The sequence below is a fragment of the Pan troglodytes genome, chromosome X (assembly GCF_028858775.2).
Source record: "Pan troglodytes isolate AG18354 chromosome X, NHGRI_mPanTro3-v2.0_pri, whole genome shotgun sequence".
NCBI classification, from domain to species: domain Eukaryota; kingdom Metazoa; phylum Chordata; class Mammalia; order Primates; family Hominidae; genus Pan; species Pan troglodytes.
Genome location: NC_072421.2, coordinates 117,741,068 through 117,767,021, shown reverse-complemented (window position 1 = coordinate 117,767,021; position 25,954 = coordinate 117,741,068). Strand labels below are relative to the sequence as shown.

General features: G+C 44.7%; 1 protein-coding gene and 2 pseudogenes across 1 annotated transcript in view; all 3 read left to right on the top strand.

The window, feature by feature from the left end:
* Nucleotides 1–25,954, top strand: part of LOC737328 (putative uncharacterized protein CXorf42) — a 180,330-nt gene that overhangs the window by 90,662 nt on the left and 63,714 nt on the right. The window lies entirely within an intron of this gene.
* LOC129138699 (elongation factor 1-alpha 1-like) lies at nucleotides 6,391–11,302 on the top strand (annotated as a pseudogene).
* On the top strand, nucleotides 11,309–19,365 carry LOC129138613 (swi5-dependent recombination DNA repair protein 1 homolog; annotated as a pseudogene).

Sequence of the window (25,954 nt, the reverse complement as noted above, 5' to 3'; positions counted from 1 at the left end):
CCCTTGGTGTTTCATTGGTTACAATTTCAAGGACTACCTACAACCTTATGATGCAGTTGAGCATATAGATTGGGGTGCAATATCCCCATGAACCGTCTTGCACCCAGATAGCTGGCTTATAATATTTAATGATTCTTTCAGGAGACCATTCATTATCTTTTCAGTCTCCTATGTCCACATCTTTTTGACATTTGTGTCTATTTTTGTGATTATGCTTCTTCTAGTTCTTCTTTTATTTTCATCATAAACTGGATATCCTAAGAGTTCCTCTTGCTTTAGAGGAATTAGAAAGAAGGATGGCTTGATTGTTCCTAACACACATGCCCCTGTCCATTTAGCCGGCAGTTGCTGATATACCCATGCTCCACAGACCCATTATAGGCCAGAGGATGCCTTCCAAGCATTTGGAGCCTCTAGCTGATTCCAAGTGTGGCTTAGAGTAGAGAATCAAGAGAAAGGGTTTGGACCTGGTAAGTAGGAGTCATTCTGGGCATTTCTCCATAGAGTTTTGTTTTTAGTCTCATCATAATGCTGTTGCCCTAGGCAGGTTGTTTCTCCTGCTGCCTCTGTGAAAGCCTTTCCCCATCGGGTGATACAGTACTTTTTAATTACGGAGGTTTTTAACAACCAAACACTGGCTGAGGCTGTTGGTTCACTGGCAGGGTTAGGCAAAGTGAAGTTACCTTGTGGCATTAATTCCTTTGCCTCCCATGGCCACTGGTCACCCATATTAGTTCCTCCACATACATAGCATGAGGAAATTCCTAAGCTGCCAGTTATGTTTTCAGCTAGTTGAGCAAATATGTTTTTGGGTGATGGGGGAAGCTCAGGCACTGGCTGATCAAAATGCTTATAGAATGACTTATGGACCCAGAATTGGGGGATTGGACACATTTGAGTCCTTCTAGTCTTTTTGACAATCAGTAGTGGAACTCCAAGGCCTGCTTCTTGTCTATCAACTCATAATAGTGCTGCCTGCCCTGTAGACCAAAAAGGTAGCTCTGGCTTTAAGATAGTAAAATTTAAAGAATTGCATGTCCTTGTCTTACAATTTAGTTTGACTGACATACTTCTTAGCAGAGCAGTCCATCCTGAATATAAGAGTTGGAGCTGTGTTAGCGTAGACCACTGAATGTTACGGTCCGGGCATCCGATTTGTGGTTCTCCATACAGATGTTTAGGGCTGTTCCTGCTCAGCCTCTCTTGTGTTAAACCATTGCAGGCTGCTTCTGTTTTTTTTTAAGATTATGAACATATGCGGCATGGCAGGCATCAAAGTACAAGGAACTACGCCTTTTATAGGAGGGAGGGGCTTCTTTGGTTCGAGCTATAAGCTCTCCTTCTTTTTCTCCCTCTGATTTAATATGTACCTCAAACCAGAATTCATAAGGTAAGAGTTTAGGGTCATAACCTACATATAGCTGATTATTTCCTGGGTCACAGAATGAATAGGTGGTCTGGTTGTATGTGCAGATTCCTAACTTGGTTCCTGTACATTCATAGTAGGTATGGTACAGTAGAGTTTTAACTATGGTGTTTCTTACCCAGGTAGTGTGTACACAGTATGGGCATCTTTCTAGAGATTTCTCCTTTTTTAGTATAGGCAGAAATGGTAAGAACATTAGTGTATATAATAGAAACATGCTTACACTACACATGGGCATGGCAAACCTTCCTCTGGGCATAGACATTTGCAGCATTTGCAGTAATAACATAACATAATAACCAGTATTGACAGAATTATAGCTAGGCTTATAAATTGTATCCACATTTGCTTACCCGGAGATGGTCCTTTTAGCTTCGGCTGTGCATAGACTAGTCAGCTTCCGGGCTGTGATTAGAGCAGAGCTTGCAGGATTCTCAAGCTTCACCTGTGCGTAGACTGACCAGCCTCTGGTGTGGTCAGAGCAGGGCAGTTGTCCTTCTTACCGGTAGTTGGGTTTTGCCATAGGACTGTTCGGGTGGGGCAATCTGGGTCTTGTTGGCTAGTCCACTGGTCGTCATGGGGAGTCACTGCTGCCGCTGGTTTTAGCCAGCTATGGTGAATCCAAGGTGTGACACCTGCAACTTTAACAGCAGTGGGAGTAGACATGATCACAATATGGAGCCCATCCTATAAGGGCCCCAGGGTTGTTGGATTCCACCTTGTTTTTCTTTTTTTTTTTTTGAGATGGAGTCTTGCTCTGTTGCCCAGGCTGGAGTGCAGTGGCGCAATATCGGCTCACTGCAAGCTGTGCCTCCCGGGTTCATGCCATTCTCCTGCCTCAGCCTCCCAAGTAGCTGGGACTACAGGTACCCACCACCATGCCTGGCTAATTTTTTGTTTTCGTATTTTTAGTAGAGACGGGGTTTCACCGTGTTAGCCAGGATGGTCTCATTCTCCTGATCCCGTGATCTCCCCCCCGCCGGCCTCCCAGAGTGCTGGGATTACAGGTGTGAGCCACCACGCCCAGCCTGGATTCCACATTTTAACCCAGACAGAATCCCCGGTTTATGTGGATGCACTGGGTCTGTTAGACTTAAAGGTATCCTTTCACTTACCCAGCCTTGCACCTCCTGCATTGCCACTCCTAAAGCCTGCATCTGTCTTCTAAGGGTTAGCTCTCCTAACTCCTTTAACTACCCTCTAATTTGATTAATGATTGGGGGTGGCCTTCCAAATAATATTTCATAGGGTGAATACCCAATTTGTTCTGTAAGTGTACACCTGACCTGGAGGAGGACCATGGGCAAGACCTGATCCCATCGTAAGTGAGTTTCCTGGCAAAACTCTTTTAGTAGCTGTTTGAGTGTCTGGTTCATCCATTCCGCCTTCCCTGAACTCTGTGGTCAGTAGGCTGTGTGCAGTTTCCATTTGATCTTTAAAAGCTGAGTCAGCTGTAGTACTACTTCTGCCACAAATGCAGGACCATTGTCTGATCCTAGGGTTAAAGGCAATCCAAACCTTGGTATGATGTCTTTTAGTAGCACCTTTGTCACCTCTCGTGCCTTTTCAGTCCTGGTGGGGAAGGCCTCAACCCACCCTGAGAAGGTGCAAAGAAACACTAGCATATACCGGTAACCTCCTGCTCAAGGCAACTCGGTAAAGTCTACAAGCAGGTTCTCACAAGGCACAGCTCCCATTCCCTGAATTCCTGGGGGTCGAATAGGTCCTTGTTTTGGCTTATTCCAGACACAGGATAGACATTATTCGCAAACAGCATGGGTGATGGCAGAGAGCCGTGGCACATAGAAGTGTTGACCTATCAAAGTCTCTAGTTTCCAGTGTGTGTTCTTTGATGGATCTGCTTCACAAACCTTGAGGCTATTGTCTCTGGGACGTCTAGTCTCCCATCAGAGAACAGCCACCATCCACCTTTAATATATTTCCCTGTTTCCAGAACAAAACAAGCTTTTTCACTCGAAGAGTAAGGGGGTACCTCCAGCAAAGGGGGCTCTATAAGGAGAGGCATTGCTAGAGTTCTTTCTTCAGGTGAAGCCTTGCTCATTGCTGCCTGCCGAGCCTCTTGGTCTGCCTTTCTGTTGCCCTGCACCTCATAGCTTTTCCTGATTTGGTGTCCTTTGCAATGAATGACAGCCACCTTCTCCAGAGCCCATACGGCTTCCAATAATTGCAAAATTTCCTCTTTATTTTTTATTTCTTTTCCTTCAGTAGTCAAAAGTCCTCTCTCTTTGTGTATTCCCCCATGGGCGTGCAGGGTTGCAAAAGCATATTTTGAGTCAGTATATATGTTTACTTTCTTCCCCTTGGCCAATAACAGTGCTCTGGTTAATGCTATTAATTCAGCCTTCTTAGCGGAAGTCCCAGAAGGTAAGGCTTGAGCCTCAACCAGTGAGTGTTGGGTCACTACTGCATATCCTGCATATCTCACCCCATCTGTTATGAAACTGCTACCATCAGTGAAGTATTTAACATCTGGGCTCTCCAAGGGGGAATCTCTGAGGTCTTCCTGGCTCGGGAACACTTTGTCCACCATATTTATGCAACAGTGGGGAAGGTCCTGCCAGGAGTGAGGCAACCCAGCATCCTTGCAATCGGGTTCCTCCACAGGCAGCAGGGTAGCTGGGTTCAAGGTATTTACATTCTCTAGTGTTATCTGGGGATTTTCACATAGAAGCCCTTGATACTTTAGCATTCTAGAGTTGGACAGCCAACCATATCCTCTTTGCTCCATTAAGGTGACTACGGCGTGTGGCACTGAACTATTAACTTCTGACCTAGGGCTAGCTTGTTGGCATCTTCTATAAGGATTGCGGTAGCTGCCAATGCCCTGAGGCAGTGGGGCCAACCTAAAGCCACCAAGTCCACTCTTTTGGATAAGTATGCTACCGGCCGATGCCAAGAGCCCAAGAACTGAGTTAAGACTCCAACTGCCATTCCTTGACATTCATCCACATACAAAAAAAAGGGCTTTTTTACATTTGGCAACCCTAGTGCCGGGGCCTGGATGAGAGCTTCCTTTATATCCTTGAAGGCCTTTTCCTGTTTCTTTTGCCATAGGAGGGGCTCTCTTTCCTTTCCTTTTATAGCCTCATACAAGGGCCTTGCTATGAGGGAGACGTTTGGAATACAGATTCGGCAGAATCCTGCCACGCCTAGAAATTCCCTGGCCTGGTAACTGGGGTGGGCAGTGCACATACAGCCTCCTTGCGTGCACTTAAGCCTGCGCTGGCCTTGGGATACCATGAATCCTAGATATCCTACCTCCTGAAAACAGACTTTTGCCTTGTCCTTGGACACTTTATAACCAGCTTCACACAGCAGGTGAAGAAGCCTCTCTGTTCCTTGGAGTGATTCCTCCCTCGTGGGGGCAGCAAATAGGAAATCATCAATGTGTTGTAATAGCACATAATTGTCACTAGGTGGCGCAAAAGCCTCAAGATCTGTAGCCAAGGCCTCCTCCAAAATGGTAGAATTCTTAAACCCTTATGGCAGCCTTGTCCAGGTATATTGCGATTGCCCCCACTGACTTTGGGGAGCAAGCTTCAAACAAAAGAAGGCATCCTTTAAGTCCAGACATGTGAACCAAGTGGCATCAGCAGGAATCTGTCCCAACATTGTGTATGGGTTGGGTACTGTTGCATGGATAGCGACAGTGGCCTTGTTTACCACCCGGAGATCCTGCACTGGCCTGTATTCCCCATTTGATTTGTGCATGGGTAACAGAGGAGTATTCCATGAGGACTTCCATTTTACTATAATCCCATGTGTATAAAGCCGATTCAGATGCTTTTGTTATTCCATCAATTGCCTCCCTGGGTAGTGGGTATTGACGGACTCATACTGGGTCTTTATCTCTCCTACATGTTTGAAGGATAGCTTTGTTGGGTATATTATTCTCAATTTTTGCCTTGAGCACTTTGAATATGTCGTCTCACTCTCTCCTGTCCTGTATCGTTTCTGCTGAGAGTCTGTTGCCAGACAAATCAAAGTCCTTTGTGTGTTATTTGCTTTTATTTCTCTTGCTGCTTTTAGGATCTTGTCTTTGTCCTTGACCTCTGAGAGCTTAATACATATTTTGGTATAGTCCTATTTGGGTTTAATCTGTTTGGTAATCTTTGACTTTCCTGTATCTGGATATTTATATCTTTCTCTAGGTTTGGAAAGTTTTCTGTTATTTCTTTGAATAAGCTAATGACCCCCTTTTCTTTATCAATTTCCTCTTGAGGGTCAATGACTCAGATTTGCTCTTTTGAAGTTATTTTCTAGTTCTTGTAGATATTCTTCATTCCTTTTCCTTCTTTTTTCTTTTTTTCTTCTCTGACTGTGTATTTTCAAATAGACTATCTTTGAGCTCACTATTTCTTTCTTCTGCTTGATCAGTTCTGCTGTTGATACCTCTGTGATGAGTTGTTCAGTTCAGCCAATGTATTTCTCAGTTCCAGGTATCTGTTTGATTTTTTCTTATTTCCATTTCTTCATTAAATTTCTCTGATAAATTTCTAAGTTGCGTTTCTGTATTAACTTGGAGATTGCTGAGTATCTTCAAAACTGCTATTTTGAATTCTTGATCTGACTCCTGTGACTTTGCTATCTGAGAGCTCACATGTTGCTCTCTCACTGGGGTTGATCAGTGGTTCCTTGCTTTGTCCATTTGGGGAGGTCATTATTCACTGTTTGCTGTTATTTCTTATGTGTGTAGATCTATGTCTTCGCATTAAAGAATTGGTTATTTTTTCAAGTCTTTCCTGTCTGAGTTGTTTTGTGTGTTTAGAGGTTCTGTGCGATTTGCCCGTTGATTCCCTTAGCCCTAGATTGCTGCCTTCTTTGAGCACTAGATGGCGCCCTAAACACAGGTTTTCTGTAGTTCTCCAAGTGCTGCCCATTACAGACAGGGGGAGATTCCAAAGGGGACTCCTCAGCTGTGTGGGGAGGCTGGCTACGGGTTCATGCCCAGAGGTTCCCTGCAGGGTGCCTCCTACAGTGTGGTGCTGCTAAACCACCTCTCTGATTTGGTGTCCCCTTTTTCTAGAGTGGAGAGCAGCCCCCGAGTTTCTGGTGCTGGGCCATGCAGCTCCACCTCCAAGGTTTGTCTCCACCTGTCCTTAGGTGGAGGCACTTGCGATGCTTCCTGTGAGTTGAGGCAGGAACAGCTTTCTTGCATAGGAACCCAAGATGATGGGGAAGCTGGCTTTCCACCTTGATCTCACTTTTTCCAATGTAGAAGCCATGAGTCTCGGAGGATTTTTCCATGTGGTGTCTAGTAGTTTGGGGGAGGGGCATTGTGGATAGAGAAGTCCATTTCTCTCACTTTCAGCTCATAGTTTTTTACTTCTCTGTGGCCTCAGGGATTGTCACAGCTTTGATTTTGAGTTCTGGGATATTGCTGGTGATAATTGTGGCACCGGATAGTTGTTTTTGGTTTTCAGTGGGCAGGGGGAGTGAATCCAGATTGCTTCTACTCCATCTTTGGTGACATCACTCCCCAACTCTGAAGTTTTGAGAATGAGTGACTGAAGAATTGTAATGCCATTATCCAAGTTAGGGGACATGGAACATGTCATGGTAAATAAATAGGTCAGTTTGTGCTTGTTGAATTTGAGAGTCATCTGCAACTAAATGGACTATAAGAATCATGACCTTGGCATTCAGGAGAGAGAGCTGAGATAAAAGCATAGATCTATAAATCATGAGTGTGAAGGGATGGTGGTTGAATCCTTTAGAGTGGAGAGGGTCATAAAGGTAGAGAGGGTAGAGTGAGAATTCAAGAGTGCCAAGAACTGGACTTTGAGCAACCAACTCCTACACCTTGACGATTGGGTAGAAGAGAAGTGAGCATACTAAGACAGGGAGCAGCAGTTGGAGAGATAGGAGAAAATTCCAAAGAGTGCTTGTCATAGAAACCAAGGGAAGAGAGAAATTCAGAAAAGAGAAAGTAGCTTTTCTGCAACAGGTTTGCTGCCAACACATAGGTTGTCTTGAAAACCACCCCTAAAAACCAAAATGGGAAAGGAAAAACTCATATCAATATTGTCATCATTGGACATGTAGATTCAGGCAAGTCCACTACTACTGGCCATCTGATCTACAAATGCAGTGGCATCAACAAAAGAACCACTGAAAAATTGAGAAGAAGGCTGCTGAGATAGGAAAGGGCTCCTTCAAGTATGCCTGAGTCTTGGATAAACTGAAAGCTGAATGGTATCACCACTGATATTTCCCTGTGGAAATTTGAGACCAGCAAGTACTACATGATTATCATTGATGCCCCAGGATACAGAGTCCTCATCAAAAACACTATTACAGGCCGAGCACAGTGGCTCACGCCTGTAATCCCAGCACTTTGGGAGGCCGAGGCGGGCGGATCACTTGAGGTCAAGAGTTCGAGACCAGCCTGGCCAACATGGTGAAACCCCATCTTTACTGAAAATACAAAAATTAGCTGGGCGTGGTGGCATGCGTCTGTAATCCCAGCCACTCGGGAGGTTGAGGCAGGAGAATCACTGGAACCCGGGAGGTGGAGGTTGCAGTGAGCCAAGATTGTACCACTGCACTCTGGCCTGGGGGACAGAGCATGACCCCGCCTCAAAAAAACAAAACAAAACAAAACAAAAACGACCACAGGCACATCTCAAGCTGACTGTGCTCTCTTGATCATTGCTCCTGGTGTTGGTGAATTTGAAGTTGGCATCTCCAAGAATGGGCAGACCCAGGAGCATGCCCTTCTGGCTTACACACTGGGTGTGAAACAACTACTTGTTGGTGTCAACAAAATGGATTCCACTTAGTCACCCTACCACCAGATGAGATACAAGAAAATCAGCACTTACATTAAGAAAATTGGCTACAACCCTGACACAGTAACATGTGTGCCAATTTCTGGTTGGCATGGTGACAACATGCTGGAGCCAAGTGGTAACATGCCTTGGTTCTAGGAATGGAAAGTCACCTATAAAGATAGCAATGCCAGCGGAACCACGCTGCTTGAGGCTCTGGACTTTATTCTACCATCAACTCATCCAACTTATGAGCCCTTGTGTCTGTGTCTCCAGGATGTCTACAAGATTGTTGGTATTGGTACTGTACCTGTGGGCCGAGCAGAGACTGGTGTTCTCAAACCTGGCATGGTGGTCAGCTTTGCTCCAGTCAATGTTAGAATTGAAGTAAAGTCTATTGAAATGCACCATGAAGCTTTGAGTGAATCTCTTCCTGAGGACAATGTGGGCCTCAATGTGAACAAGGTGTTTGCCCACTTAATAAAATCGGATATAAAGGAAAAGAAGGCTAAGTTGTTATAAACATCAGGCTAAGTTGTTACAGTTCTTGGTGGTTTAAGATCACCACTTTATATTTCAAAGCATCTGAATAAAGACAGCTTCACAGTTGCTCCCAAGTCTTCATATCTGAAAGAATCCTTTTACAAATCTGAAATGGAACAATTTGATATTTATTACAGAATCATCGTGGTCTTGCAAGAAATCAGTGATTTACATTTGTAACCATATTTCCAAAGAGAATGTCTTTTTTATGAAGTGGGGGGATGTAAGAGGTACATAGATTATTTACAGCTGTCTCTGTCAAGCATTTGCTCTTTATTTGTGTCCATTGCTGGATTCAACACTACATTGGCATATCCATACTTAGCTTTTGTTATTGCTGTTGTTCTGATTAAAAACATGCATTACATTCTTTCTAAGAAAAAAAAAAGAACGCATCTGCCAAAGATGTTCATCATGGCAATGTTGCTGGTGACAGCAAAAATGACCCACCAATGGAAGCATCTGGCTTCACTGCTCAGGTGATTATCCTGAACCATCTAGGCCAAATCAGTGCTGGCTATGCCCCTGCACTAGATGGTCACACATCTCAAATTCCTTGCAAGTGTTCTGAGCAGAAAGAAAAGATGACCATTCTGGTAAGAAGCTAGAACATGGCCCTAAATTCTTGAAATCTGGTGGTGCTGCCACGACTGATATAGTTCCTAACAAGCCCATGTGTGTTGAGAGCTTCTCTGAATATTCTGACTATCCTGACTATTCTCTTCTGGGACATTTTGCGGGCAGATATACCTTTATACCAAGGATAGAACCAAGTATGAACTTATACAACAGGTTATATAGGTTATATAACAAGTGGAGGTGTGCACCTGCATGCCAAATTCGCTGAGACAGACAGTTGCCATGGGTTCAGAGGACAAGAAGGCGGCTAGAGCTGGCAAGGTCACCAAGTCTGTCCAGAAAGCTCAGAAAGCTAAATGAATATTATCCCTAATACATGCCACCCCAGTCTTTTTTGTTGTTGTTGTTGTTGTCTGGTGTTTTTGTTTTTTGCTTTTTGTTTTTTGTTTTGAGACAGGTTCTCACTCTGTTGCCCTGGCTGGAGTGTAGTGGCACAATCACTGCTCACTGCGACCTCTGCCTCCTGGGTTCAAGCAATCCTCCTGCCTTAGACTCCCAAGTAGCTGGAACTACAGACATGTGCCGCCATGCCTGGCTAGGTCTCATTATATTGCCCAGGCTGGTTTCAAACTCCTGGGCTCAAGTGATCTACCCACCTTAGCCTTCCAAAATGTTGGGAGTACAGGCATGAGCCACGGTGCCTGGCCTGAGTCTTAATCAGTGGTGGAAGGGTCTCAGAACTGTTTGTTTCAACTGGCCACTTAAGTTTAGTCGTGAAAGACTGGTTAATGATAACAATGCATTGTAAAACCTTTGGAAGGAAAGGAGAATGTTTTGTGAACTTTTTTTTTTTTTTTTGGCATCTGGTAGTTTTAAGTTATTTAGTTTTTAAAATCAGCACTTTTTAGTGGAAACAACTTGACCAAAAATCCGTCACAGAAATTTGAGACCCATTGAAACCAAATTTAATGAGGAAAAAAAGAGAGAGTAGTCAACAGTGTGAAGAGTACAAAGAAATAAAGTGGACTAAGATCTGGATTTGATGTTTTATAAGTTTCTGATGAATTAAAATAGTGTTTTAAAAGCAGGAGTCATATTCAAGGAACTGCAGAGAAAATGGGAGGAAGAAAAATACTTTTGCAATAAACTTAGGGTGCCATTTAAAGAAGTTTGACATCAAAAAGAAAGCGAGGGTAATAGATGGGTTACTTAAGTGTCATATACAAATCTCTTCCTTTTTTTTTCAAAATTGAATTTTTTTGTAATGTCTATAATCCTGTGTCTGATTTGCAAATTTGGATGTAAAATAAGAATCACTTGAACATAGTTGCAGAGTTTGATCAGAGAAGCAGAGTGAAAAGCAATAAGGGATGATTACAGGAATCAGACCATATGCAATTGTGGGAGCAGGGTGTCAGTTCCTGGGGTCCGGGTCCAACCCATGCTGAAGTCCGGAGGGAGTGGGTGGATGAGCAGAAAGAACATTCGGGGGGCTGTAGGCAGGTGAATATGGTTTTATTCAGCAGCAGCTTTTTTTTATTTTATTTTATTTTATTTTATTTTATTTTATTTTATTTTATTTTGAGACGGAGTCTCGGTCTGTCGCCCAGGCTGGAGTGCAGTAGCGCGATCTCGGCTCACTGCAAGCTCCGCCTCCCAGGTTCACACCATTCTCCTGCCTCAGCCTCCCGAGTAGCTGGGACTACAGGCGCCTGCTACCATGCCCGGCTAATTTTCTGTATTTTTAGTAGAGACGGGGTTTCACCTTGTTAGCCGGGATGGTCTCGATCTCCTGACCTCGTGATCCGCTGGCCTCGGCCTCCCAAAGTGCTGAGATTACAGGCGTGAGCCACTACGCCCGGCCAGCAGCAGCTTTTATGAACAGCTTTCTCACACTGGCTCTCTCACACTGGCCACCCTGTCTTGGCTGCTTGAGCCAGCGGCTCCCACACACAGCTGTGCAGCCAGTACTCCCTTGCCTTCAGGGTCAGCAGCTTAACTCTTTTTCTCTCTGGGCATGAGCAAGCCAAGCTGTGTCCTGGCTCCCTCTTGTCCATCTGCAAGACTGACAGTTTTGGCTCTCTCTCTTTCTCTGGGCACCAGCGCACCCACTACCATGTTAACCCATGTTGAGCCGAGCTGAGCCCCAACAGCCCTGTACAGCATTAGCAGGGCAAATATACCTTTATACCAAGTATAGAGCCAAGTATGAACTTACACAAACAGGTTATATAACAAGCGGAGGTGTGCACCTGCATGCCAAACTCACTGAGTCATGCAGGCCTGGATATCCACCTCGGCTTATTCCTTGACCAAAGCACATCCATGTACCTTACGCTCCACCCCCTAGGCTGAGGGAGACTTAGGTCTTGGGCACACAGGTTTGATACTCAAGTTTTGCACACAGGCCTGACATATAAACTTTGGGCACACAGGCCTGATATATACACAGGCTTGACACATTAGCCTGACACACAAGCTTTGGGCATGCAGGCCCAATACATACACAAGCTTTTGGGCACTCAAGCCCGTTACATACATAAGCTTTGATAAACTGCCCAGCTATTGGCGCAGATTACCATAGGTTGTCACATCCTTGGTGATTACCATTCACACTGCCCTGAGTTTAGCTTATTAGCTGCTTTGCCCACACCTGGTTTCAAACCATATGGTGTTAGTACTAGGCTGGACCGCACCAGCAGTCCAGGCAGCAGTAGCACCCCAGCTAGACCTAGCTGTGTGCCATGCCCTATCAGGAATGAGGGGATGCCCTTCCTAATGATGAAGTCTCAGGGTTTAGGAGTGCCTCAGGCCCCATGGCCTTATCTTGCATTAGGACTACAGGTCCCAAGACCTCTTGCAACTTTGCTGCTAAGGGATTTGTACTTACTTAGCATACTTCACTGTTTCAAGTCGGTACCCCACTTCGCTAAAGTTGATGTCTGTGCTGCCTCTGTCCAGGGGGTCATTACCCATGAATGCACCCATCCCACTATTAATAACTGCTTCTCTATTAGTAAGCACTGGAGCTCAGCTCCCTTCCACAGTTGGGACTAACAGCCCACTGGTGCTTCCAAGTGCTCCATGCACTGCTATAGGCCCTAGCCAAAATTATCTGTGGTTACATGCACATTCAGTGTAAATGAGCACCCTGGTTTACTACCCAGAAAGGCTGTCTCAGCCTCTTCACCCCAATCCCAGGCAAGAGGGACACTGCCACTTTTAAACCTGCAAGAGAATCAGAGGTTAACATAACATTATTAACAAAACCACAACATATGGTGGGGCTATACAGTAGCCCTGCAGCAACACTGTGAAAGTCCATTGTCGCTGTCCCATGAAGGCAAACTCTTCCTGGCTCTCCGGAGCATTGTCGATTGACAAGAATGCATTAGCCAAGTCCACCACACAGTGGCACTGCCAAGTTCCATTGTCAAGTGGTCTATTAAGTCTGTGATAGATGGCACAGCTGCCAAGCCATGCAAAACATCTACCCCAGAATGTCTTCAGGTATGGATGGAGAGACATACACAGCACATAAGCAGAGAGCCAAGCAGTCGATGCCAAGATGCAGAGATACAGGTTTCACTTTCACTGACCAGTCTTCATAGTTGTCAATAAATGCAGCTCTGCCTGGAAACTTATCCGGGTTCAGGGACCAGTGGATTGCGAAGTCCAAATGTGGCTCCCGTTGTCCAGTGCCCTCCAAGCTGGGCATCTCGGCCAGTTCTCTTATCAAACAGAAAAGGCTTTACACTTCCACCAACTGCAGCAGGTACTCTTTGAACTGGAATGCTCGAGCAGGACTGGGTTGCGCAGCAAGGTCCTTCTCCCAAATGGCTTGCACTAAGTCTGTGCATGACTGCCGACATTACTTGCTTAACTCCCTCAACTCAGCAGGGGCACAGGCACCAAAGGAAGGGTGCTCCACCACAGCAGGGGGTCTCTGGGCCTACTCGTGGGGCCCAGTAGCTGCTCATGATCTATTTTGTGGTGGATCACTGGGCAAGCCTGCCATGGAGGTTCTTCCTCCTCACTGCACTGAGTTCCACAAGGACTGGGCATGAACTTCCCACAGCACAGTTACAAACGCTCATCTGACTCTGCCAGCAAAGGCATGCTTCTTCTCAGTGCTGTGCACTTCCAGGTGCTTCAGTGCCTTCTCCATACTCACAGGAGACCCACCCACCGCCTCCCATGTTTCCACTGGAGCCCATCTTCGCAGCACAGCTGCCACCGGGTATCACAGCCCATGCTGTGGCCACAAAGCCAACCTGGGAGCCCTCAGGGACTGGGGCCAACTCACCTCATCCCATTCTCATCACCAATTGTCAGGTCCCGGGGTCCGGGTCCAGCCCATGCTGAAGTCCAGAGGGAGTTGGTGGATGAGCAGAAAGAACACTCGGGGCTGAAGGCAGGTGAATGTGGTTTTATTCAGCAGCAGCTTTTATTAACAGCTTTCTCACACTAGCTCTCTCGCACTGTTTGCCCTGTCGCAGCTGCTTGAGCCAGTGGCTCCCACAAACAGCTGTGCATCTGGCTCTTCCTTGCCTTCAGGGTCAGCGGCTTAACTCTTTTTCTCTCTGGGCATGAGCAAGCCAAGCTGTGTGCTGGCTCCCTCCTGTCCATCTGCAAGACGGACAGCTTTGGCTCTCTCTCTCTCTTTCTCTGGGCACCAGCGTGCCCACCATGTTAAGCCATGTTGAGCTAACCAGAGTCCCAAGAGCCCGTGTAGAACGTTAGCAGGGCAGTTATACCTTTTACAGACAATAGTGGCTTAGAGCGAAGTATAAACTTACACAAACAGGTTATGTAACAAGTGGAGGTGTGCGCCTGCATGCCAAACTCACTGAGTCATGCAGGCCTGGATATCCACCTTGGCCTATTCCTTGACCAAAGAACATCCATGTACCTTACACAGAGGAAGAAGTCTATAGAAGGCTATTGTCTCTGCACTTATAGCAGCCTGAGGTCACTGTAGATATTCAGGGCCCACAGTTGGGAAGAAGAGGTGTATGTGGTGTGGGGGAAAGCAAGGACAAACTGGAACCTGCAAGGATTAACTTGAATCCCTAGGACAAACTAAATCCCATGAAGACTTACTGGAACCTGCATCTGTCTCTTATTGCCTCCAACCTAAAGAAAGAGCTGGCATCCATAGTCGTGGAAGTGCACACACACCTGACTTAGGACTTGGAGAAGTTGAAGAAGGAGATCTTGTCAGAGTTGAAGTTGCTGCAGGTCCTGTTGCTGCCCCACACCAACGAGGTGTGCCAGTTGATCAGTGCCAGTGTATGCCAGTGGTAATAGTGCCTGTCCTACCAAACTTCAGAATATAGTATCTATTGCTTCACTCCCACTTCCCAAGCCCTGCCCAAATTTTTCTCCTGGTCCACTCTAACTCAGAACCACATTGGGAAGGCAATTCCAGGAAACTATGTTTCTAGCTTAGCTAAGTTGGCAAAGCCACTTCAACAACCGTGAGACAAATACAGACCGGTAGAATGTGACTGGCCACTATTAGAGAAAAGGATAACACACAGTAGAGAAAAAAAAAAAAAGAATCCCAAACCAAAAAATGTATGGGTCATTCTGCACATCAGTTATAGACAAGGACTTCTCAGTGTTTGGTGCTCACATTCAACCAAAGCTGTGTCCAAGAAGGACTCATTTAACCAGTATCATCCACCCCAACAATCCTGAGTGTCTATGTCCACAATGTTCAGTAGAGCAGAAGAGGAAGAAACAGTAAGCATGGAGTTACTGGCAGCATTTTGGAATGCTTCTGGTCACCGTGAATTTTGGCCACTGACCCCTGACTTCCGAGATAAGCCATACAACACTGAACCTTCCACCCAGCTTTTCAAAGGGGGTGAGCGTTCCCTTATTTTTAAAGCAACTATTGGTGAAATAAAGGTGACACATAAATTAGATTCACTGTATAGGCTTTGGTAAAAGTCGTGATGTGTTTCCAAAGCTTCAGATAGAAATGAATCCCAGTGTGACAATGGATATCTTTTCAGTTTAAAAGCAAAGTCTCAGAGGTGAAAACTTCAGCTTCTGTGCTCTTGCCCACCCCTCTGAGGAATATGAAATAGCTGGGGGCCCATGGATAAAACAGAAAAGCAGTGGAGAATAGCTTGAAGGCACCGGGAGGCTGCATAGATGACTGTAAAGATATTCTGCTGATTTTATGGGGTAAGCCATGCTTTGAGCATTTTCCAAAGGGGAAAGAAAGGTGAGCAACTTTATCACAAAACAGTTGATTTTTTACTTACAAATGAGTATGGTTTGAATATTTGCCCCCTCCAAAACTCATGTTGAAATTTAATCTCCAATGTGGCGGTATTGAGAGGTGGGGTCTTGGGGCTTTTAAGAGGTGATGGGTCATAAAGGCTCTGCCCTCATGAATGGACTAATCCATCATGGATTAATGGGTCAATAGATTAATGGGTTATCATGGGAGTGGGGCTGGTGGCTTCATAAGAAGAGGAAGAGAGACCCAAGCTAGGATGCTCAGCCCCCTCACCCTGTGATGCTCTGTGCTGTCTAGGAAGTTTGCAGAGAATCCCCACCAGCTAGAGGGTCCTCACCAGATGCAGTCCCTTGACCTTGGGCTTTTTAGCCTCCATAACCATATGAAATAAATTCCTTTTCTTTATAAATTATGCAGTTTTAGATATTCTATTATAGGCAACAGAAAACAGACTAAGACAAGAATGTTTGATGAAAAGCTATGCCTTTTAAATTTTGACTGGCATTAAGTTATATAGATAGAACATAGTAACTAGCTCAATAGACCACACATGATTTAAATTTATTACTTTTCTTCTCGATAGATTAAGTTAGAAAAAAGGAAATATTAATTTAGCTACTGAAGTTTTGCATCTAAAACCTTCTTTGTAAAATTCTGGCTAGTCTCTTTTAAAGAGTAATAGAAAATCATGGGCATTATTTTGAAGAGCCAGTTTTCTTCAGCATTGTGGTAATAATAATAACTAATATTATTTAGGATTTGCTACATGCTAGGTATTAACCAACTATTTTACATGTATTATTTCATTTAATCCTTTTAACACCTCTAGGCTGTCAGTATGATTATTCCCACTTGAAGATGAAGAAACTAGAGTGCAGAAAAGTTGTGATTTGTGTAAAGACACACAGTAAGTTCTAGAGCCAGAGTTCAAACCTAGTCTACATCATTGCATCCCTACAAAATTCACACTGATCAGTAGGTAGAAATCACTTCAGCAAAAGATGTCTGAACAGGAATGGTTAGTGCAGCATCTTTTATAAGGGTTTAACATTCGAAAAAGCTTATCTATCTATCTATCAATAAGGGACTGGTTAAACTGATGAAGTTAATCTATTCAGTGGACTAGTTTTGCATCTGTTAGGAGTTATATGACAGAGATGTACAGACAGTGTGATCCAATTTTAGTAAACACATTTACCAGTATTCATATACATTAAAAAGTCTGGAAAATTATACAGCAAAAATACTAACAATGATCATTGTGAAGTGGTAGGATTCTAGGTAATTTAAAATGTGTCCCAATTTTTCCTATAATAATCATGTAATAAAGAATAGAATAAAATCTTTAAAACTCACACCACTGTTCTTTCACTGAGAAACACTGCTTCTCTTTTGAGTTGCAGACTGGAAATCAGCCCTGACTGCATTCAAGTGCTCTGTGACTTTGGACAAGTCACTTACCCTCTCTGGGTCTCCTGTTTTATATAATAAGAACGTGATTTAATTTTGCAGGTTCCTTTGTGTTCTAACATTCTTTGACTTAATGAATCTGATTCTTAGCAAAGTTCTTTTAAAAAAAGAACAAATAATGTGTGGAGGTTTAAATGTTGATAAATGGTTTCTTCACACTTTATCTGTTTTCTTCAGCATGTGAAGTTATTATTTCCATTATTCCCTTCCCGTGAGTCCTTTAAGAAGGGAAAGTTGGCTTTTTGCTCTCTCTGGGGATGGCGGAGGGAGGTACCCTGCTGAGGGGAAGGGGGATGCCTGAGACCTGGACTTCCTCGGGAGTCTGCTGTGGAGTTGAAGGAAAACCAAGATTTCATTTTCAAGATGGAAAGTCCATCAGACTCAGCTGTGGTTTTACCTAGCACTCCTCAGACCTCTGTGAATCCATCATCTCCCTATACAAATAGTTCACGAACACAACCTATGAGTGCAACACTTAGAGAAAGATTAAGGAAAGCAAGATCTTCATTTAATTCCTGTTATAATGTGGTGCAACTTCTTAAAGTAGAGAATGAAGAAAACGATCAGACCTTTTCAGAGAAACCAGCATCTTCCACAGAGGAAAACTGTTTGGAATTTCAAGAAAGTTTTAAACACATAGACAGTGAATTTGAAGAAAATATAAATTTGAAAAATACTTTGAAGAATCAATGTCTGTGAATCTCAGTCATTTGACTCTGGGTCATGCAGTGCTCTCCAAAATGAGTTTGTGAATGAGAATCTTTCTAAACAAAGATTAAACGATGAAAAAGCCAAATTGGTGAAGCAGGTTCAGGAGAAAGAAGACCTTCTTTGGAGGCTAAAACTCATCAAACTGTATGATCAAAGAATCTGTCTCCATTACAGTTGTTAATAAAGAAGTGGAGGAGCTGTAGCCAGCTGTTGCTTTATGAGTTGCAGTCAGCTGTGTCTGAAGAGAACAAGAAACTAAGCCTTACTCAGTTGATAGACTACTATGGGTTAGAAGATAAATTGCTACACTATAACAGAAGTGAAGAAGAATTCATAGATGTTTAATTCCTGATTTTTGCTCCAGAATATCTTTGCGAATGACAACTTAATTAAAAGATACTTACTCATTTTAAAGGGAAGATAGAAACCATTAGGGCTCAGAGGAAGGTATCCCAATGAACATCAATTAAGGGCACTCTAATATATAAATTATAAACCAAGTTCTAGAAGGAAAATTAGTATTTTGGATAGATTTGCCAAAGAAAGCTTGACATTTAAATCATGTTTAAAAAGTCATTTGGGCAGTTCTGGAAACTAGTTTTAATACAATTGTTTCTTTGTGGCAAAAAGTTTTATTTTAAATGTTAAAAATTGTCCAATCTAGTGAATGTCTAAACCTAAAGTTTAAAAATTTCTGCCTCTCTCCTAAGTTTATGCACCTTGTTTACATCCATTTACCACATATTTCCATCTGCTAATCTAGCAGGTAATTAAACCCATATGTCCAAAACTTGGGGGAAAAAAAAAAAGGAACGTTAATGTTAATGCATTTCACCAGAAATGTGTCAAATCACTCTGGGAAAATAAGTGCCTTTTCCCAGAAAGACACTTTGTGACCAATACATTAACAGACTCTTTTTTTTTTTTTAAGCCATATGTTGAAGCAACACAGGTCACAACCCAAGCAAAATAAGAAACAAAAGCAAACTATTCAAACACAATCCCCATTAGCCATCCTTACTCTAGATTCTTGGCTTTGTTCCTAGGATCACCTTTTACCTATATATCTGATTAATGATAATAATAATGATAACTACTAGCCTTTGTTTTACAGATATCCATAGGGCCATTTAAAATATTCGAGGCATAGTGAACGATGCTGAGCAGAGGAGGGCAAGGAGAAAGAGTAGATTTTTTGTTTTTTAGAAAGTGGGTGGCTGGCTTGATTGGCTCACTACCTGTCTAGGAATTAACCCGGGCATGGAGGCTGTACTTACAGGAGCGCGCGTCCTTGCATGGCCTTTGCGGAGAGGCTCTCAGGCGCCTTCTGCTGTCGAGTTGGCCCTCATGCTGCCTCTGCCCAAGGGTTCTGGCTTCGCACCCGGCTCTCCTGACCAGCACCTTCCAAACTCGCTTTTCACAAATGGCCATTTCTCACCATTTGTGGGGTGATGTGATTCTAGGAGGTAATGTGGGGTAAAGTGGAGCTTGGAGAGGGGGGCTGGCGTGGGGCATGTGTGGAGCCTGAGAGGTAATATACAGATTAGGGAATTGTGAAGGGGAGTCTGTGGGGTAGGGGCAGAATGATGTGCAGTTTGCTGGGGTGAGGGGTGGGTGGCAATGTGCAGCCTGTGGGTTGCTGTGTCACCAAGACCTACTCTCCACTATATGAGCATAGTCCCGGCACGACCCAAACCTTGGTGTCTCCTGCACCCCACAGGCCTTAGCTCCAATCAGGGGAATGGCAGAAAGCTTTCGTGCAGTTTCCTAGTCACGTTTTTAACTTGCCTCCTTTCAATAAACTGAAAAAAATCTGCCCTCAGCGAAGAAACGCTGCATTTTCTGTTATCCTTACCAACCGGAATAGTCTTTCAGCAATATATATTTATTATGAAATCAGAAGCTATTTTTCAACAAATGTGAATATTGACTATGTACCCCCCCAAAAAACACACCCCGGGGGAAGATCTCCCTAGAATCAATGGTCTGGAATCTTTTCACCTGTCTCACACTCCATGCCCCCTTCCATTTTTCACCCCCTAGCAGTCTCTTGATTATGCATTCACCTTGGAACTATGATTCTGGGATCTTGCCCATTTATGTCTGCTTGCTAGCTGTGTGGCAGCAAGTGAATCACCAAACTACTCTGAACTAAAAACACCAACCTCATAGACTCTATTCATTTATTCACTCACTCAACGCATGTTAACTGAGCACCTACTCCTGTTGAACCCTAGGCTGGGTGCTGGTAATAACATCAGTGAACAAGGCAGATGCTTTCCTTACTCTCATGAAATTGGTCACCCAATTGGGGAGCCAGACAATAAACCAATACATACAAAACTGGTGGTATGCGTGTCAATGTAAAGAACATGCTAAAACTAGAAAGAATACAAAGACTTCTAATTTAGGTTGTAGGTCATGGAAGGCCACTCCAAAGAAGGGACATGAAAGCTGAACCTGAAGGATAAACAAGAATGAGCCAGGTGAAAGATAATGGGCAGTGATTCCAAGCTGGGAAGTTTTCATATATTCCCAAAGGGGCCATGTGACTAGATGGTGAGGAGTGAGGAGAAGAGAGGCTCCAGTAGTTTGAAGAGTTAAGCAGGAGATAGATTAGGCAAAGCTTTGAAGGCCATGCTAAGAATTTTAAATCAAATCCTAGGGTATAGTGGAAAGCCACTGTATTATTTTTAATATGAAGATAACAGATGGGAGGGAATCAGGCGTGAGTGCGGGAGCCTAGTGAGGAGCTATTGCAGGTGTTTAGGGAAGAGCTGATGATAGCAGTTTGGTTATGGGTGGCAACAGTGGAAGTGGTAAGTAACCAGATTCAGAGCATATTTTGAAGGAAGGGCACACAGGATATGGTGACATAATATATGTGGGGCTGAGAAAGAAGAAGGTATCATGGATGGTGTCTTAGTCTGTTTGGGCTGCTACAACAAAATATCATAGACTGGCTGGCTTAAACAACACAAATTTATTTTCTCACAGTTCTAGAGGCTGGAAGTCTAAGGTCAGGATGACAGTGAGCTCAGGTTCTGGTGAGAGTCACCTTCCTTGCTTGCAGTTGGCTGCCTTCTCTCTGTGTACTCACTGGCTTTTCCTTTCACATTCCAGTAGACAGAAAGAGGGGGGAGGGAGAGAGGGAAGGGGAGAGAGAGAGAGAGAATCTTCCTCTTCCTCTTCTTCTTTTTTTTTTTGAGATGGAGTCTTGCTCTGTCTCCCAGGCTGGAGTTCAGTGGCGTGATCTCGGCTTACTAATGCAACCTCTGCTTCCCAGGTTCAAGTGATTCTCCTACCTCAGCCTCCTGAGTAGCTGAGATTACAGGGGTGTGCCTCCATGCCCAGCTAGTTTTTGTATTTTTAGTAGAGACAGGGTTTCACCATGTTGGTCGGCCAGCCTGGTCTCGAACTCCTGACCTCAGGTGATCCACCCGCCTCAGCCTCCCAAAGTGCTGGGATTACAGGCATGAGCCACCACGCCTGGTCAATCTTCCTCTTCTTATGAGGTTATAAGGTAACCAATCCTATCGGATTAGGACCCTACCCTATGACCTCTTTTAACCTTAATAATTATCACCTAAAAGCCGAATCTACAAATGCAGTCACATTGGGGATTACAACTTCAACATAGGAATTTGAGGCAGGGCACAATTAAGTCCATTGCAGATGGCAACTAGGTCTCTGGCTGTGAGAGTGAGGATTCAGGGAGGAGCAGTTTTAAGAAATTGCTCTGTATTAGTTTTTTCTTGCACTGCTATAAAGAAATACCTGAGACTGGGTAATTTATAAAGAAAAGAGGTTTAATTGACTCAGGTACACAGGCTGTAGAGGAAGCATGGCTTGGATGTTTCAGGAAACTTACAATTATGGTGGAAGGGGAAGCAGGTACATCTTCACACAGCCAGAGCAGGAGGAAGAGAGGAGAGGTGCTACACTTTCTTTTTTTTTTTTTTTTTAGACGGAGTCTCACTCTGTCGTCCAGGCTGGAGTGCAGTGGCACCATCTTGGCTCACTGCAACCTCTGCCTCCCGGGTTCAAGCAATTCTCCTGCCTCAGCCTCCTGAGTAGCTGGGATTACAGGCGCACACCACCACGCCCGGCCCGGCTAATTTTTGTGTTTTTAGTAGAGACAGGGTTTCACCATGTTGGTCAGGCTGTTCTCGAACTTCTGACCTCATGATCCGCCCGCTTCGGCCTCCCAAAGTGCTGGGATTACAGGTGTGAGCCACCATGCCCAGCCGATACTACACTTTTAAACAGCCAGATGTCATGATTACTCACTATCATTAGAACAAAACTAGAGGGGAAATCTGCCCCTATGATCTAATCGCCTCTCACCAGGCCCCATCTCCAACACTGGGGACTACAATTTGATATGCATTTGCAATATCAATTGCTGCATACCAAGTTCTCTCTGTTTTGGGCCTCTGTAATAGTCACAATGTCAGGTACTGCTGGTGCCAAAGGTGGTATTACGCATTGAGCTGCCTAAAGTCAGTGGTAAGTCTCCAAGAAACCAAGGTCTTGTGCACAGGCCAGATGGGGCTATTGAATGGAGAAACAGTCTCATGAAACATTTTGGCTTCCTTAAGCTCAGCAATGATGGCAATTATTCTTTTTCTCCCCTAGGCAGCTGACATTGTTTTTTGGGAAACAACAGTACTAGGTGTTGGTCATCAGATGGGTCCATGGTCTTCTATATTTCTCACTAAGATGGCCATAACTATTGCAATTCCTGTCAGGGCTTGGAGGCAAAGGCAAGTGGGGCTGCACATGGAAAACACATCACTACCAATATTTCATTCAGTAGTGGGGGCCATGACAACGGAGGTTAGTAGGAGCCCAAAGTCAGAGAACACGATCTGTTTTCTCCTCATCTTGATGCAAGGGTTTGTGGGGATCACAGTCACCTGTGTACTGGTATCTAAAAGGCCTAAGAAGTGCAATTCCTCTCCACTGTTCAGCTGAACTCTAACCTTGGCATAGGGCCTCTGGGTCCCCTGAGTACAGAAGGATCTTGTTTATAACGCCTAAAATCTTTGGATTTTTGTTTGTAACCCCTAATCTTGTTTATATTTGAAAGCTGAGTGTCAGAGCAAAAGTTGCTCAGGATCTCTGATTTGTCTCCAAATCCACCAGGAGAGGTGGAAGGCCATCACTGTGCAGACTCTAGCGGGACCACTTATCAAATCCCCATGGCCTGGTACTTGGCCCTGAATTTTTTAGTGGGGAGCCCATCAATCTGCTTTCGTGGTTCCATTATTGAGTAATCAGACTCAGAGATCTCTTTGGGAAGGCCCTTGCCCAGATAGTCCAGAAGAGGGCACTCAAGTACTATTTTTATGCTCCTTTTTTGGAGGGGAGGGGTCAAATTTTGCTATTTTATCGGAAGCCACTTCTTCTGTGCCTGAGAATTTCTCAGTTAAGATCTGGATCACACTGCAGATTGATGGACTTGACCTCAGGAGGTGGCTTAATTGGGCTTGACAACAAGCAGGAGCAGCATGAACAAACCCGTAAATCTAAGTCTGGTTAATCTTCTCATCTACTGTTCCCACTCCCTCGTAGTAGACCCAAGAGACCACCAGGAGGGCTGCAGGACCTCCATAGTCTCTGCGAAGGTGGTTGAGACATGTTTTTCAGTGACTAGGTACTCATTATGTGTGGACCAAATCTGTCAGAGACCAAACAGTACCCAGCTGAGGAAAGAGATGGTCGTTGGTATACATACACTCTCATCTCCCCACCTTGCTCCTCCTCCTCAGAGAAAGTGGCCACTATCAAGGCGCTATGGAGGAGGGGGTCTGTAGTGATGTACCCCTCAAGGAGCCACTTTCCTTTATGAAGTTTATTTAACAAGATTACCTTTTTCGTAATGGAAGCAAACTAGCCAAGTCTCTGTGGTTTCTTCCCCTAAGCAAGTCTTCCTTCTGGCTTGGCTGCTGGGCATTGACCCTATCTAGTGAGATCACTGGACAAAGTGATTCTAAAGAGCTCTACATTATTTTTATTAGAAGCATGAGTCTCAGTAACATGCTGCATGGCATGTTGTCCGTCAGCCCCAGGGAACTGCTTAGATCTAGGAATAGTTTTGGGGTACAAGTCAGTTTACAGGGTCTCCAACGACTTCTGGCCCCATCATCAGAGAACAGTGTCCAGGGAATTGTTCCTGTGGCTTCTTAGAGCCCCTCTGCTGGATCTCTTATTTGATCCACTAGGTTATCTCAGCCGAGGTGATGGGGATAAACAGGAGGACCGATGGTTACCTTGGAACCAAAAGCTTTTATAAACAATTTTCTATCATCCTCCAAGTATACCCTGTGACTTACAATAGCAATGCCTGAGACCTGCTGGCATGGCTGGTAAAGTGCCACGTGAGGTCTGCTAGCACTTCGCAGGACTCACTGGCAGAGTGCCCGGTCAGATCCTCTGACTCTGGCAAATAATCCATTAGCATCCTCCAGGAGTGCCCTGCAAGGTCTGCTTACACCCATCATTAGTGAATTGCCCCACGAGATTTTCAGGCTCTTTGCTCTTCAAAAACGACATTGTGCATAATCAACTACCCAGCTTGCCATTCCAATTTTTCAAGAGCTCAGCTGAGCTAGAGAGAGCTGAGCTGCTGGGTGTCAGAGTAGTCGATTAAGACGAGTCAAAATAAAAGTAACAGTCAGACTCTAATAACTGCCTTTGATAGTATAAGCAAGGGACTGAACCAGAAAAAGTACCGACTCCTCCATTATTCCATTTTTCCACATGGAGTGGCTCCAACAGGGGTCTGATGGATTAGCACAGATGCAGGGCATCATCATCTCACTGTTAAGGGAGCCCTGAACAAGAGGCTTCTGCCATTTTATGGACCCAGGGGCAGGAGGAGGTGACAGGGAAGGGCTAGGAGTAGAAAAGTACTGAGTACTGAGTCAGCTTGAAGAAAAAAATATTTTTAGGCATCCCCCACTCCCACCATGGCAACAAGAGGTCTTAGCTCAGGTGCTTGAGAAAGGCCTCTGCCAAAGGCTCCTGATAAGGCGGACTCCAAATGGAGGCATCTGGTCTAGGAATGCCGACACGTGTGAGAGCATGATCAGTTAGGGACGTCTGAGTCCTTGACTGCAACTCCATTCACAGACTGCAATGCACGGCTGTGCATCAAGTCTGATGTGGGGAGGGCACGTCCCCCCATGATCCCTGCCAGGTAAAGCTTTTGTAATTGCCTATGGCGAGGCCTGAAAGATCACCCCTAGGTTTTTGGCCAAGAGTTGAATTCACTCTCTCCAGTGGTCCTAGCACTTCCTGTGAGAGGTCTTGCTGTCATTGTCTCTAAAAGCATGAAACAAAGGAAGTCAGATCTCTGCCCCTTTGGAATGCAGCTACTGTGGGGCTAGGTGTTTCTAGTTTCCATTACAGAAATACTGAATCCACCCGTGCCCCTACCACACCCACACAGGGAACTCAGGAGAAGGGGAGGCAGGGCTGTGGTTTCTGGCCTGCTGTGGCACTAGAAGGTTCATAGCAGTGAGTCTGATCGGCTTTCTGGGTGTCAGACCAGACGGAAGAACCAAAGCCAGTCACCATCATCAGTAGTATTCTAGCTCTGGAGCTTACGTGTTCACCAATGACAGTGTCTGCCCAAATCTTCCTTCTGGCTTGGCTGCTGGGCATTGACCCTACCTAGTGGAAGCTTAGGACACACCTATCCCTGGAATTCTGGGCAAATTCTCCCAGCTCAGGAGAGTGGTGGGCTGTTTTTGGTTCCTCTGCTTTTTAAATTCTATCTGTTATGGTTAGTATCAGGCCTCTGAGCCCAAGCTAAGCCATCGTAACCCCTGTGACCTGCACATATACATCCAGATGGCCTGAAGCAAGTGAAGAATCACAAAAGAAGTGAAAATGGCCGGTTCCTGCCTTAACTGATGACATGCCACCATTGTGATTTGTTCCTGCCCCACCTTAACTGAGCAATTAACCTTGTGAAATTCCTTCACCTGGCTGCAAACCTCCCCCACTGAGCACCTTGTGGCCCCTGCCCCTGCCCATAAGAGAAAAACCCACTTTGATTGTAATTTTTCACTACCTACCCAAATCCTATAAAACAGCCCCACCCACCCCTATCTCCCTTCACTGACTCTCTTTTTGGACTCAGCCCGCCTGCACCCAGGTAAAATAAAC